At 30.2% G+C, this 17,603-nt stretch overlaps 1 long non-coding RNA gene across 1 annotated transcript; it reads right to left on the minus strand.

Moving 5' to 3' along the window:
• Nucleotides 1–6,377: 6,377 nt before the first annotated feature.
• LOC143074351 (uncharacterized) lies at nucleotides 6,378–17,590 on the minus strand. The gene is made up of 3 exons (XR_012977815.1): nucleotides 17,508–17,590; nucleotides 9,353–9,475; nucleotides 6,378–7,724 (listed from the first exon to the last, which is right to left on the minus strand). It is a non-coding gene; the product is annotated as an uncharacterized LOC143074351 (long non-coding RNA).
• Between the last annotated feature and the right edge of the window lie 13 nt (nucleotides 17,591–17,603).

The raw sequence follows: 17,603 nt of genomic DNA on the forward strand, positions 1-17,603 counted from the left end.
TCAAAGTCATTTTCTAAATTTTGATTTTGGCTTATTTTCACTTATTTTCAATAACCGTAAAAGATATCGACAAATTATCTTTACTAAATTGTTAGTAGTGACATGTTGTAACACTTAAATTTTAATTGCGAGGGTACATTGACTGTAAATGGGAGTTTTCTCCCCTTTTATAATTAGAATAATGCGTTAAGTGATATAACTCATTATCCTTACATATTATGGACCTAGGGTCTCTTGACTTGAGGTCCTTAGTTTATGACCTTGAAATTGAGGTCAAGGTCATAGGCAAATTGGACGTTCTAGATTTTGATCTTTGCTTGCAATTCATATTTATACATCATAAAGCCATAGGAATTGACATTCAAACTGAATTTCAATGTTTTCATATCAAAATATATTGTTAGTGGTGGAAAGACCTTCAATTGTTTTTTTTTTTTTTTTTTTAATTTTAATTGTGTCTGTTTGTGTTAATCAAAAAATGTCTGTTTGTCTTTTACTGTTTTAGCATGTGGCGTTGTCAGTTTATTTTCGATCTATAAGTTTGAATGTCAAATGAATCTGGTATCGTTAGTCCCTCGTTTACAAAATAAAGCTAACTATAAGTACATTTATCGTTAATTTCTGTATTGAATTGTGGTAGATCTATGAAGTTCAAGTGAATTTTAACATCGAAAATAATATTTAAAATTATATAATTTATACAAACGTAACAGTATGTTTAGGAGTTCGTGCCATGCGGGGTTCACTAAAAATATAATAAACACGAAGAAAGTCCGTTATCTTTATGGATATCTCTGTGCAATGCACGTATTTGAAGATTTCAATCAACATGTACATTTGTTCAGTTATATTATGCAATATTAAAGTAATCTAAAGTCAAAAGTCATACAAAAATCAATGCAATACACGGATATAAATGATCATATTAAATTTGATATTGATAACTGTTTCCTTACTTGAAGGTTATAGAAATACGCACTTGTACAGAAGATGACTACTACAATACTACTGTATACTGTTATATAAAATAGCGATTTTGTGCTTGTCAACCATATACATGTACACGATATTAAACATGTAGTACCATGTACTACACACTTACCATTAGATATCAATTTACATGTATCTTTATTATTTCAGAAGACGCTACTTTCATAAATTTGAATAATATAAATTTTTAAAATTGTTCAATCTGAATTATGAAATAATTCTATCCCGCCTGTTGAGTAAAGAGAGATTCAATATGCGTTGTTCTAAGACGTATTTACACTTGAATGCAAAACTTAGTTCCCTAAACATTGGTGTATGGAAACTCGCCAGGTTGATGTGCAAATTATTCCTTTTCAGAATTACCACAAACAATGTACCTAATTTAAATGTTTAAATAATTAGCGTTTAAATATGAAGGGTCCACGGACTCCCGTTTGCAAGGGTGCGCATTCCACTTTCAAGGTTATCCATTAAAAACAAATCTTTAACACCTGCATGTATGTTAAGTACCGGTCTATGTAAGAATCATGCAGGTTCCTGTTGATAGGCGATTCATGACCCCTCTTCAAATGTCTTTATATTTTGTTTATGAAGAAGGTAAGGTATGAAAATAAGTTTTATGTATTATTTTTTTTCTTTTGAACCTTGGTTGCCATGGAAACCATCCTTACAAAATTTTGTCTAAATACGTAAATAAGTAGCCTTTGAAAAATGAAATATAAAGGATTTTAAAGAACCATAGAAATAAAGTTAATCAATACAAACAATATGTATATTTACAATATTGACAAACTAAACCCCAAACTATACAAAAACGTTAAAATTTTGAATTTACTAAATAGTTTGTTTCCATAGCAACCATTTAAAAATGTGTAAAAATTCGAAAATGAAAATTTTTAAAAACTCTTAAATTTTAAATCTGTTTATCTCCCAAGACCAACAATACTATGACATGTGATTGACAAATTTTGAAAGACCACATTCTATATATTAATAAAATAAAAAGAAAGTCGTGTGTGTTTTTTTTTTTTTCTTTAAAAAAATAATTTTAGTCAAAAATTGTCAATTTTCACCAAAATTCAGATTACCAAACAGATGAATACTGAAACATTTTGAACTTAAAAAGCTAAATCATTCCATTTATACGTGCATTTCTGACACAAATTTGGTAATAAATAAATGAAAATATATGATTAATAGAGATATTTTGGTGGAGAAGGAAAATGTTTCTCTCTGGGCATGGGGCCCCCCTTTTTTTGAAAAAAAAATCATTTTTTTCAAAATTAAAAAAAATATTAAAAATTTAAAACATGAAATTTCTTCAGAGGGTGAGGGCAACAATAGAACCCCCTACACCATTTTTATATATTAAGATTTTTTTTAGAAATTGGGAATGTGTCAAAGAGACAACAACCCAAACAAACAACAGAAAAAAGTTGAAAAGCTGATGACTGAATGAAGGATAGCTGCGTCCCTAAATACACTTGTTTTGTGCAAATTGAAATTAAAAACTTTTATATGCTATTTCATGGTTTTTTAAATTAGACTCTGTCCAAGTTTCATTTCAATCTATAAAAAAAACTTAGTCTCAGACTGTCTTTAAATTTTTATTATAAACAACAGACTTTAAAGAACCTGAATCGATCACCTGTAATTTTTTTGGTTAAATCTTGTATCACTGATTATCTGTGCTTTTCAATATATATCAATGAGTGGCTTAAAAATTCCATTTAAATGTTCTTTGTATCTGTCGTTTTTCTTCAAAAGCAAAAAATGCATTTTACCCCGATGTTCCATTTTAGCCATAGTGGCTAAGTTTCTTGAAGTACAAGGAAATAAAATACAAAATTTATACAAGATACTTCCAAGTTGGGCTGACATTGATTTAGCATATTCAGATTAAGAAGATTTTTTTTTAAAGTAAGCAAACTAGAACAAATTGTGACAAATTTCTTTAAAGGGCAATAACTCCATATGGATCCAATTGACAATTTTGGTCATATAAACTTATTTGTAGATATTACTTTGACACATATTTGGCACAACTTTTTGGAATTTTGGATCCTCAATGCTCTTCAACTTTGTACTTGTTTGGCTTTATAAATATTTTGATATGAGCGTCACTGATGAGTCTTATGTAGACAAAACGCGCGTCTGACGTACTAAATTATAATCCTGGTACCTTTGAAAACTATTTACTTTGCTGAATAATAAAGGCAACAGTAGTATACCGCTGTTCAAAATTCATAAATTGATAGAGAACAAACAAATCCGGGTTACAAACTAAAACTGAGGGAAATATATCAAATATAAGAGAACTACGATATAACAGAGACACAATACCGAAATGTAACACACACAGAAACGAACTATAATAATGAAACAATGGCCATTATCCTGACTTGGTACAGGGCATTTTATGAAAAAATGGTGGGTTGAACCTGGTTTTGTGGCATGCCAAACCTCCCGCTTTAATGGCAGAGGATGAATTGTTTGCTGTAACCTGTTTACAGTTTATCTTTGTCATTAATAATATTCAAGTTAATAACCAAAAACTGCTAAATTTCTGTACACTTAACAATTTAGTGACAGCAACTCAACAATGGGTTGTTAGATTCATCTGAAAATTTGCTGTTAAGGCTTTAGTGTTTGAGATATAAGCCACACATTGCATTTTACCCCTATGTTCTTTTTTTACCCATAGCGGCCATGTTTTTTTACAAAATAGAAAATAAAACACACACTTTATTCTAGATATCCTAAGGATCATTCAGTTGAAGTTTCATTGGAATTGGTTAAGTAGTTTCAGAGGAAATGTTTCAAATATTTAACACCGTACAGACGACGGACGCCAAGTGATGGCAAAATTCACAGTTCCTTTGAAACGGTGATCTAAAAAAAAATATGTCCGTTCTATCAGAAATAAACTGAAAATAAAAAACTTGTACCATTGAGAGCGCTAACGAGGCCACTTTCCATAAATTTAAATATTTTTAGGGATCATAACTCTTTTAAAAAAGTCCATTGTCCATCATTATAGATCCGCGATATTGTTGATGTTAAACTAGTTTATAAGTTTTATTAAAAATCTGGCAAGAATTGTACCTGTGGGAGGGCTAGGGGCTATTTTCCATAAATTTATTATTTTCAAGGGTTATAACTGCTTTTATAAAAGTCGATTGGCCACCAATGTATAACTTGTTTGAGATATTGCTTATACCTAAAGTATTAGTTTCGTAAAAATCTGACAGGATTTGTACATGTGCGAGCGCTGCAAGGACCGGACAGACAAACACACGGACAGCCCGATGGACGCAAGGACAGATGGCAATCAAAATGTTAAGCAGACCATGTTTAAATTTAAAAAATTTCGTTCTAATTTAGAATTTTTTGTTTATAAAAATACTATTTTTGATATAACAAAAATTAAAAAAAATCAAATATTTTTTTGGGGTCTTAAATCAGTGGTTTTGATAAGAAAATAACATTCTGTAAAGATTAGACCAATGGGACAGTTTAATTTTAGTACAGTGTATCCAATTTCATTACCTATGGAAAATGCATTGCCTTGTATCATTTCTTTTGTTGACTAGTATACTTACTCTTGCGCAGAGTCAGATTATGTACCCATAATGGCTGTTACTATAATTTACCTCCCATGTAAATCGACATGTATCGAAACCTTTATGCAAACACTTATTTGTCACTGCAGTGGCGGATCCAGGGGGGGGGGGGTTCCGGGGGTGCGCACCCCCCTTTATTTTTGCCGATCAATGCATTTGTATCGGGACATATGTTTTGCACCCCCCTGCACCCCCCCCTTTGCCCTGGGTTAGCACCCCCCCTTTCGAAAATTCCTGCATCCGCCCCTGCACTATGTCGATTTAACTGTGTTAAAATAGAAATTGATGAAGAACTACAAACCCTTTCTTTCTATTATAATATATGATAATCTTAACTTATGCAAAAGATTTCAAATGTGTCCATTGGACAAAGATGATGCTCCCGCTTGCATATCATAAAAGTTATAAACGGACATAACTGAAGGGTGTGTTCTCATTTCGCCTTAGCTGTGAATTCCAGGTAAAAAAGGTAAAAAACATACTAAGGCCAGATGGGAAATAAACTAAGGCGAAATGTGAATTTAGATAAAAATATTAAATAAACAAATTAAAACTCTGTGTTTTTATAGCAATTTTAACAACATTGAATTAGGGAATTTTTTCTCTTTAATTATCATTTTTAATAAAAGTGACAATTTTGTGACAATTTATATGGTTTTAACAGAAAAAAAAATCCACAATAAAACATGAGTCAGTAGGAAAGTTGCTTCTTTTATGCTTATTATAAGTTTCAATTGTATAAATTTTATGCAACCAGAAAGTACTTACATGTAATAATCAGTCAATTATCCTTTACATTGTGCAACACAAAGAGTTTAAAAAAGAAAGACAAAAATGTATTCCCACAAACTTGTTTACATATATTACAGAAACTTTAATAAAATAAATAAAATAATGTATTTTTTTTAAATTGTGTTATTATAATTATATATAATAAAGATAATACATGTAAAAATACAAAAAAAGATGTGGTATAATTGCCAATGAGACAACTCTCAACAAGAGACCAAAATGACACAGATATCAACAACTATAGGTCAACATACAGCCTTCAACAATGAGGAAAGCCCATACTGCATGGTCAGCTGCAATAGGCCCCGAAATGATAATGTAAAACAATTCAAACAAGAAAACTAACGGCCTTATTTATGTACAAATAATGAACGAAAAAGAAATATGTAACACATAAACAAACGACAACCACTGAATTACATGGTATACTATGACTTGACTTCTTCAAGCTTGGTCCAAATTATATAAGATTCTTTAATCTCCTGGAAAACATCGCCAACCAACATATTAACCTCAGTATGGTGATGCAGCATCTTACATCCTCAAACATGGAAACTAAATGAACTTTGAACATTCAAATGTGCACATCAGTGCCTTGTTTTTCACAATATGAACTATATGGAAATAATTCTTATGCTATATGTATTAGACTAAGTGTTTTTTTCTCATGCTATTATTAAAAATATAACATGTGCATTTTCTATATAAGTATGCAAATTTGAAATTGGGTTTTGAATTCAGTGCTGATTTAGATATGAAATACAAATGTATTTATTATGATAGTATGATATTTGTCTTTTCTTTATTCATTGAAATATGAAATATCCATATACAATGTGTCATATCTGATAATACTTTATTTACAAAATATAACACATGAAACAGACTCTATTTTAAAAGAGTAAAATCCATTTTATTCCTTTTTATAATCTTTTTCAATGTTTACTATAAATGGATGCAGATTTCATAAAGAAATACACAAGTTTTACAATATTCCATGTTTTTATTCTTATAATTGATAAAACTTACATTAAATGTTCGGGAAATTTCCCAAAATATATGAAAGTTTTTAAATATTTGTGGTAAAAATGTATATATGACAACTATTTATTCAGGAAATGTCCCGAAATCATTTTCAACATTAAATTTTATGACATATATATTGGCAAAGTGTTTGAAAAAACAGATCTGAAACACATTTCGGGAAATATCCCGACAAAAATAAACTAATTACAAAATGTATAACACAGATGTCTTCAAATATTTTCGGAATTTATCCCGAAAATCAAATGTATATGCTAGGTCTCATGACTAATTATTTCTTTCAACATTTCGGGAAAAATCCCGAAATCATTTTCAACATTAAATTTTATGACATATATGTTGGCAAAGCATTTGAACAAACAGATCTGAAACACATTTCGGGAAATATCCCGACAAAAATAAACTAATTACAAAATGCATAACACAGATGTCTTCACATATTTTCGGGATTTATCCCGAAAAATCAAATGTATATGCTAGATCTCATGACTAATAATTTCTTTTCACATTTTGGGAAAAATCACGAAATAAAAATCTAATATCAGGCACATTTTTTTTTACACATTTCGGGAAATCCCGAAATAAAATCTACAAGCAAAAACTACGCATTTTGATTTATTAAACATATTGAGAAAAATCCTGATTTTACAACCCAGAATTTTGATACAGAAGAAAATTTTTATGTAAACTTGTTTCTAACATTTATTGAAATATTCATAAAACATATGTCTCACTTAATTTTTTTTGGGATATTATGTATAACCATACTTTTCATAACAGTTCAGAAAAAGCATTTTCTAAGAAATATAAAGGTTGCTCTCTATTGCATCACATTTGCAACATGCTAAATGTGAAAAAGTGCATATAACAGGTTAAACATAGAAAAGAAAATTCCATTAGTCTGATTAGAATAACTTGCTTTAAAAATTATTTCTGAATTAAAAAGACTAAGATTGCCTATATATATGCAATTACTATGCGCTAGTTAACTAATTTGCTCACATATAGAACAACAATTACGACAATGTTTACTAAATAGTGGTTGCATTTAAGGAGCTAAAAAGCACCAACAAGATTTACAGGATGTATACCTATACAAATAAGATGATATTGCAATATTACATTTATACCATGTATACCAAAAGAACAGTTTGTAAGATATCAGGAAGTCTGCAGTCCTTTAAACTATGTTTGTCATTCTTTTTCTTTCATTTATCTTCAAATCTGTGTCTTTTAAGACTCGCACCAATTTGTCCTCCAAGATTTCTTTGTATCCTACAAAGAAGAGTCAATTCAAGTTCAATATTCTAAAGTCCTTCAGGTATATTAATATTCATGATTTCCCCCCCCCCCCCCCCATCCCCCGACATATTTTGTTCTGTCTTATAATTATGATAATAGATGAATTTGTTATCACAGGTCCTTTCATAGCTTACTGTATGTCATTTGTTTTGTTCAATAATTGAAGCCTTAATACTCTGATGATGTTTAAATGTTGTTCTTATAATTATTATGGCAGTTGTTTCCTTAACAATCATACTGCATCTTTTTTTTCTAATCTAGTGTTTTCATTTTTTGATATATATATGTGTGTGTGTTACTTTACCAATTCTTACCTACAAACAAATGGGACATTAATCAGCTCTGACAACCAAAAAATTTAAAAATTGATGTTTAACAAAAAATTAAATGGGGAATGTATCAATGGATCACAGATGATGCCCACACTTGCATATCATATAAAGTTATAAAAGGACATAACTGAAGAACGGTAAAAGTGACTCTACCGAAAACACTTGATCTGATTAAGTGGTAATAGGTAGTGTGTATAAGTTTCATAAAATTTAGTTTATGCAAACTTAATTTAGAGAAAGGAAACACAAATCCAGCAATTTTTCCATTTTCAAAGGGACATAACTCTAAAAAATTTAGTGACAACCTCAAAAGTCAAACTTGATCTGTATTTTGTGGTAATAAATATTGTGTACAATTATTCATACTTGTCATAGCATTTGGTTGAGGCAAGCTAATTAAAGTTAGTGAATGGAAATTAAAATTTCACCAATCATTAAATTTGTGAAGGGGCATAATTCTAGAACGGTTAAAGTGACCCCCTTTAAAATTCAAACTTGATCTGTATTTTGTGGTAACAAGCATTGTGTATAAGTTTAATTGCATTTAGTTGAGGCAAGTCAAAGTTAGAGAACGGAAACTATAAATATAAGTATATTTTTCATTTGTAAAGGGGCATAACTACAGAACAGTTAAGTGACACCAACCCTTAATACATACTTGATCTGTATTTTGTGGTAATAAGCATTGCTGTGTATTGATTTCATAGCATTTGGTTCAGAGGCAAACTTATAAAAGTTAGAAAATGGAAACAAAATTCAGGATTTTTCTTTGTTTGTAAAGGGGCATTACTCTAGAACAGTTAAAGTACATGGCGCCACCAAATCATCCCATTATTGCACAAATGTGAACATGGATGCTAATAAACAATTGGCCAGCTAATGAGTGATTGCAATACGTATATAATATATATATATATAAATGCAACATTCAAATGTCATATAAAAAAAGATGTGGTATAATTCATTATTGCCAATGAGACAACTCTCCACAAGAGTCCAAATGACACATAAATTAACAACTAAGCCTGCTTTACTTATGATTGAAAATTTGTCGCTTTTTTTTAATAATATCACATAAACTTGATCCATGAAAATGAAGGCATGGTCAGTTTAACCAGTCAGGCAAATACAGCTTACAATCATTTCATATACCAATATAGTGGCCTTATTGCTACATAAGTGTCTAAGAGACTGAGGATTTTATTTGTAAAACAGCACATTTTGTTAAAAATAACATATTTTTGCACAATTACAAACTTTCAAACTTACCATTCACATCTTCCCATTATAATGTAGACTAAAAAAGACTTGAACTTCACAGAGAACTCAGAATCAAAGACTTTTCTCTTCCTATTTGTCTAGGCTAACTGCATGTCCTACAGATATGTCAATCTGAAAAAAGAACAGAATGGCATAAACCTTCATGCTGAAAACGTTCAATGTGGATTCATTATTATTCATGGGATACCAATTTTCATGGTTTTCATTGAAACAGCTGAACCACGAATTTAAATGTTAAACGAATTATAAATTTGCCATCGGGTTGTATACAGAAGTCCTATGAAAAAAACAAACAATACAAATACAAAATTTCTTTAATCCACGAAAATTGATACATGTGACCCAAAATTTAAATGAATCCACAGAATTATCCTTAGTATTTTTTTTTTACACATGAACTACTTGAAGGCACATTTATTTAATTTAAAATTGTGATATGCACTAATGGATAGATAGATATTAGATTAATTTCTATGAAATTCTGTCTATGAAATCAGGATGTGTCCAGAGTTAGGATTTTCACCTAAATAGGTGGATATTTGATCAATTTCTATGAATTTATGTCTAGAAAAAGAACAAAGTTGAAAATAGATAAAATATATCATTCATTACGAATAATCAATCGAATTCTTAAGCAGAAAACTTCAAACAATATTCAGGAAATACTGGAATCTTATCAAAATAGATTCTACAATAGGTGACAAATTCAATAAAAACCTATCAATAGGATTCAAAAGAAATAGAAACATTGGTGAATTAGTTAAACAGCTATAAAAGAATTTATGTGAACTAAAGAGTTCCTTCTAACATTTTTAACTGTGCAGAACTAATTAATGACATTAATGTAAACAACACATGTAAACTGTAATTCTGATGAAGACACTTCTTTACTATCAAAAACTTAAATTAGCAGGGGCCCAATCGCCAATGGCCCCTATAATTTGATGTGGGCTACTTAAATTTCTGCTCTTCTATATTCGACCATTGGAAGTAAAATGAAATATAATACTTCCATAAAAAAGAAATCAAAAGTAAAAAAACCGAAGAAAAAAATATTTGGTAATATATTCTTTCAAGGGCAATAACAGCTTTGAAGGATCAATTGGCAATTTAAATAATACAAGTCCTATTCCCAGATCTTACTTTGCTGAACATATTTATCACTTAAAGAAAAATTAAAATTCCTTCTTTCTATTATTATCTGCAAAAAAACATAACTTTTGGTAAAATAATTTCTTAAGGACAAAAAATCCTATAAAGGATCAATTAACTATTTTGGTCATGATGTAAGCTTATTCACAGATCTTTAACTTAGCTGAACATAAATAAATGTCTCTACATCTATCATACTTCCTGCATGAAACTTGAAATTCTGCTAAAATTTTGTATTTCAAGGGCAATAACTCATATAAGCATCCACACTACTATTTTTCTGTTTTAAATTTATCTTTATGATATCTATAATTGTTTTCAATATGACAATCATTGTTAACAAGAACATATATATAACATGTATAAATTGTGGAAACTTGCTATTGCAGGGGCAATAACTTCAAATAGCCAAGGGTTTTCAAGATTGGTCTTAATTTTAAAGGCAGATTAATCTTGAAATGCTACGTTAAATATTAAAGTTATTGTTTTTTACCAAACTATGCAGTGTTTCTTAATTAAAGGACAAGATAACAAGAGGCTCTCAAGAGCCTGAATCGCTCATCTGTATTTCAGAGAAGATTTTTAAATGTTATATATAATTAGCAAACTTGATCAACAAATTGTGTAAAATTGACTTTAAAGGGCAATAACACCTTAAGGGGCCAATTAAAAAACTGCATTTGACCAATATGTTCTATTTTTAGCCATGGCGTCCATGTTTGTCAATGGATCAAAACTTCGGATACAATTTATAAACTAGATACCCTTGGGAACATTTAATTAAAGTTTGAAGGTACATGTTTTTGGCCCAGTAGTTTCAGAGGAGAAGATTTTTTAAATAGTTTACGACGACAGACGACATAGGACGCCAAGTAATGGCGTAAGCTCACATAGGGCCCTACGGGCCTCACTGAGCTAAAAATTACAAAATATATACTAGATACCCTAAGGATCATTTAGCCAAAGTTTGGTTAAAATTAATTAATTACAGTAGTTTCAGAAGAGAAGATCTATGAAAAAGTGTACACCAGACATTAATGGATGATTCAACAATTAATGCCAAGGGATGGCAAAAGCTCACTTGGCCTCTTAGGTCAGGTGAGCTAAATAGAAAATAAAACTTTTGACAAACAAACAAAAAATCATAAGTCAGGGGCATTATTTAAACAAGTAACATTTAAAACTGCCTATATAAGTTATGTTGAAAACCAGGCTATTTTCAATAATACTTATATATTAGGTAACTTTTCAAAACATTATTTTTATAGGTGTCCAAAAATGCAGATTTTACTAGCTTTAACAAATTTTCACAGTCATCTGGTTATTTTCCCCATGAAATATAATTTTTTTCTGAAACACTAATGAACTTGCTGATGCACTTAATTATCACTTATCTTTCATATGGATACTTCTGGGTAAATTTAGATTGGTCTCTTCAGGGACTATTAAATTATCTTTTTCCTCCAAAATCTTGAAGGTAGACTGGTATAAATAGAAAGTTAACATACTTGTGAATTAATTAAGATTTCAAGTTATTTATAACTGCTAACCCAAATCAACTACATGTGTTTCTTAAATAAGTGTTATTACTAAAAAAAATTAAAATGTATAAAATAACTTATTCAAGTAATGTTTTTGTCATTATAAACCTTTATCTCCATACTCCTCTCCAATCTAATAAATTCTTTATTTTATCATATAAAATTATATAAAAACTCATTCAAACTACATTTAATCTATGCTTCTATTCAAATTTAAAATAACTCTATTAACATGATTAAGTAATCTTATTATTTTCAAAAACAAAAATTACTTATATATATAAGTAAGGTGAAAATGTGAAAAAAAAACTACTTGTTTAAGTAACGCCCCTGACTGTTTATAATTTTTTAATTTCAGGTTCTAAGTTTTGTATTTTATGTATGAATCATAGATATATGTCTTTCTCAGTTTTTCTCTTGATTATCAAAGTTTTTAATTTTGTAAATTATTTGGCCTTTCATTTTTTTTAATGGAGAGATACTTATGAGTCTTTTGCAGACAAACTCCTGTCTGACCTAATCACAATTAACAGAGTATTTGTCATTTATGTGTTTATATGGCTTGATTTATTAAGGTCTAGATAGGGGTTCTGTATACATGTATCTTTAATTATTCTTTAAGACATGTATATTAAATTGTTTTTCTTTAATCTCTATTTTTATATTTCATTTCAGCACCCTGTTAATTTTTCTAATATTTATTTAGTTTTAGTTTTCTTTCTTTTCCCTTTTTTTTTTGTTTTACCTTTATTTTGTACATTTTGCCTGTTATTCTCTAATTTGTAAACCCCATCTAAACTCTCATCCATGTCAAATATACTTTCAAGTGGTACATACTTGTACAAAATTCTTGAATTTTAAATTGTAGTGAATAATCAACTGGTGAAATTCAGAAATTTATTCTTAATACTTTGCATTTAAATCAATAACAATAATGTGTCCATAGTGAACAGATGACCCACTAGCACTATCATTTTTATATGTTCAGAGGACCATGAAATTGGGGGCAAAACTCAAATTGGATAATAAAATAAGAAAGATCATATCATAGGGAACATGTACTAAGTTTCAAGTTGATTGGACTTCAACTTCATCAAAAACTTGAAGCCGGACAGACAGATGGAGGAACAGACTCATACTCATGACTCATTAGAACGCATAATGCCCAAAGGTGGGACATAAAACATCTATAGGCAAATATCCTTAGGTGACACGATTATTGAATTTATCACTACTGCATATATATATATATATATATTTTTAATTGATATATAGATTAAAATTTCATAAAATTATAAAACATCCTTAATTTCTGTATGCCTGTGGCAAATCCAGAATTTTTTTAAAGGGACCCATACAAATCATGCTTCAGTGATTTGATCCCTAAATAGATTAATCAAACAAAATTTTATCAAAAAGGGAATGCCCCGGCCCATTTGCCCCATCCCCCTTAATCCTCCTCAAAATAAAACTTTAAGGAGACCATACACAAAACAAAAAAAATATACAATTATCATAATTATAATTCGCATTAAGCATGTTAAGTATGAAATTATTACTTACAATAAAATTTTCAAAATTCTAATCCTTCTAATTATTTCACTTTTATTTACACTAATAGACCTATTCCCATTATACTTAATTAAGTCCATTGAATGTGATGAGAGTGTATATACATGATATATATGTATAACATTTACTGGTGTTTTTATATTTAAGTACAATACACACAACATGTACAAGTAAATGTGGCCTGTTTTTATCCAAAGATCTAGGAAGACATAAAATGAATTTCTCTCTTATTTCATTGGTTACTATATGGATTCATATTGATGTCATGACCTCATTACTTGGACATCATAAAATGTGTAGAGCAAAATAAAATGTAGTTTGAAATTCATCAAGAATACACATCTTATAACTATCTTCAATTTATTACAATATTGTGTTTGTGGTGATTTTGTGAAGAACCATGCAGTGAAAGAAAACAGTTCAAAGAAGAAAATGGCAAGTTATTTTAAAAATTACACTTTGAAGTTTAGATACAGTAATCATAAATATAAAAAGATAATGTCAACAATTCTCTATCAAATATTTCTTTAAAAGTTCAACAACAGTGGGTTTGAAGTTTAACAGTAACACATCATTCCCTAATTAATGCATATTATGACTATATACAAATGTATTTAATGTCTTGAAATAACTGGCTCAGGATAGTTTGAAGTGAATATTTTGACATATATATGTTCATGTACAAATCTAAATTAAAAACTACGTTCAAACCTATGATTGCGTTGGATTAAAACAGCAATTTATACGTGTGCATGTAAAACAAATTTCGTTGAAGAAGGGTCTAAATACAGCACAAACAACGTTTTCCAAAAGACCAAAAAAGTGAAAAAGTATATTTTAACAAAACGCATTTGACTAATAGGTCGTATATATATATATATATATATATATATACATTCCATGTTCTAACATTGTTGGGTTGATGTTTAGAAAAGTTAGATACATATATATATACAACTCGCCTAAACATCAACCCAACAATGTTAGATCTGTAAATTTGCTTTCGCAAATTTTTGGTTCTTCCCTCGCTGGGATTCGAACCCATGCTACTGTGATATCGTGACACCAAATCGCCTGCACTGCAGCCGTCCCGCTAGACCACACGACCACCTGGGCTCTCAAAAAAAGAGCTTTCGCTGGCCATGTGTTACCTTTCCACGTCAGTTTTAATCTAGCAGCGTACTACAGTACATGATATATAAGGCATGAAGATGTTATTGTTACAGATCAGCTAAATTATCTATAGTAAAGGATCCTACAAATTAATGTAAGATACAGTCACAGAAAATAATTATATTCATAAGTACATCTGAGTCAGTGACAACCCTACAACAGATGTATCCATCGGATCGCCATCAATGATGGTGATACATGACTGTGTACATAATGTATATACAACTCGTCTAAACATCAACCCAACAATGTTAGATCTGTAAATTATATATACATGTGCATGATTTAAATTATATTGTGTATGTTTTTTTAATACATTGCGTTCTTTACTAAAAAAAAATTGTATCGTACGTAACTATATTGCTGATCAATGAAGTCTGTTTAGTTTCTCTCTATCTTTATGATCTTATTTGGCTCTTGCTTCAAGTTCACACACAAAAAAGTATTTTTCTGGTCATTTTTGCATTTCAAAGTTTCTCTCTATCTATTATTATAGTTTTCAAGACAGTGAATAGGCAAAATTGGACGAAAAAAAATGACCTTTATTGCCCCTACTCCTTTGAATCTATTTCATGTATTTCATGTACATGTATTTGGACCAGTAGTTTCAGATTACAAAAATTTACGAAAAATTCTTTAAATAGAATATAACTCCTTCAGGGGTCAATTGACCATTTAGGTCATGTTGACCTACTTGTAGATCTTACTTTGCTAAACCTTATTGCTGTTTATAATTTATCTCTATCCATAATAATATTCAAGGGTAATCAATGTTATTTTAGTAAATCAGCTGATTATGTGCTTACCAGCTGCACATGGTCAATCAATTAAAAGCAATAAATTTCTTCAGTTTAAGTGACCACAAATAATTGCTCCCAATCAAGCATTAAATTTCTCTGACCCTAAAATGTTGTGGAACAGTATCATTATATTAATCACAGCTTTATTCTGTTAAGCTCCTGTACATTTAGCATGTCAGTTAATACATCAGATTGAATTATGCTGGCTGAAATTGAAGTTATTAGAATAAACATAATGTTGGAAGAAAATATTTTAGAATATTTAGGAACTTTTCTACAAAATCTCCACAGATCGATACATCATGATACATGACAAAAACTATAAAAAAAAATCTCTTGAAAACACATAGAGAAAATGTAATAAAAATGTGTCAAAAACTAGTGCAAAGAATAAATAAGGTAGCTTTGTTACTCTAATAATAGTTGTTTCCAGATTATTACTATTAGGGTTGGTGATATGACGATATATTTCACTCCATTCATCTAATTTTCTTAATATTAATTTTTATGTTTGTATATATATTTTCAATAGCAGATTTTGATACATGTTTGTCAAAAATTAACCCCTAGGGTCGAAATACATAAAGGGTCCATTTAGTCCTAACTTAAGACTGTATTAGTATATATATATATACATATAGGGTCCATTTAGTCCTAACTTAAGACTGTATTAGTATATATACATATACTCATATATATACTAATACAGTCTTAAGTTAGGACTAAATGGCCCCTATATGTATTTCGACCCTAGGGGTTAATTTTTGACAAACATGTATCAAAATCTCATATATATATTGGTCTGACTGTACACATATGGTCCCACCACACGAATATAGGTGTACGGTCCAAATACTCATATGGTCTGGAATATATGTTCTGTTCTGTATACAAGAGGGTTTAGATGGGGTTTAATGATTAAAGAATAATGCCCTTAAAAAATGAAGATTAGAGAATAAAGGGCAAAAAAAATAAAGATTAGAGAAAAAGGGGGTTAATTTTTTGAAGATTAGAGAAAAAAGGGGTGAAAATTAAATGTTTATAGAATAACAGACCACCTGCCCCCCCCCCCCCTAAATCCGCCTCTGTTCATTCTTACAAGACTCAGGTGCCTCGTGCAATGTATTCTGCTAATTTAAATGTATGTGCATCGTGATTTTCAAATGCTTATTTTGCGTGCTCAGTATTTTTCAAATAAAATTCAAACACTTAAATTGGAAGGGATCGTCAAGAAATACTTTTTTAAAAGCTGTAAACTAATTATATCATAAATGTGTATACTAAATGGGGAATATCAAGTACACAATGTAAAACATAAAGTTAATAATAAAGGAGCAGGGGCGGATCCAGCCATTTTGAAAAGGGGTGGGGGGATGTTCCAACTATATGTCCCCATTCAAATGCATTGATCAGCAAAAAAAATGGAAGTTCCAACCCCTGGAACCCCATCCCCCCCCCCCCCCCCCCCCCCCCTGGATCCGCCAATGAGAAGACTGTGACTCAGTCAGAAAAAGGTTCACAACAAAGTATTTATTTTTTGTGCAACGTTCATTAAATAATGTCTTATTTCACTTTTTTACTTGCAAGCACCCCCCTTACCACCCACTGCACACACTTAGTGACCTACCCTTATCCTAGTCCAAATAATTATGACGTCTTGAAAGGCTAAATAATTTTTTTTCTTTGACGTCTAAGTAAGGCGTCAAAGAAAAAAATTATGATAGCCTTTCAATAAGGCGTCAAGAAAAAAATTATAATAGCCTTTCAAGACGTCATAATTATTTGGACTACCCTTATCCCATCCCATATCATCCCCCCCTCCCAAAAAAAAAGGACAAAACGAAACACCCAGTCCTTCTTTAAACGCAAATAATGCTCTCACACTTGTTTTAACTAAATGTTTACCATATAGGACCATATATATTGAAATCACTTCAACAACAGGCTACTTTCGTACCTACAAGCAAAGCTCTGCATTTTCAAGTTCAAGGTCTTACCTGA

Source organism: Mytilus galloprovincialis, chromosome 5 (assembly GCF_965363235.1).
Source record: "Mytilus galloprovincialis chromosome 5, xbMytGall1.hap1.1, whole genome shotgun sequence".
Taxonomy (NCBI): domain Eukaryota; kingdom Metazoa; phylum Mollusca; class Bivalvia; order Mytilida; family Mytilidae; genus Mytilus; species Mytilus galloprovincialis.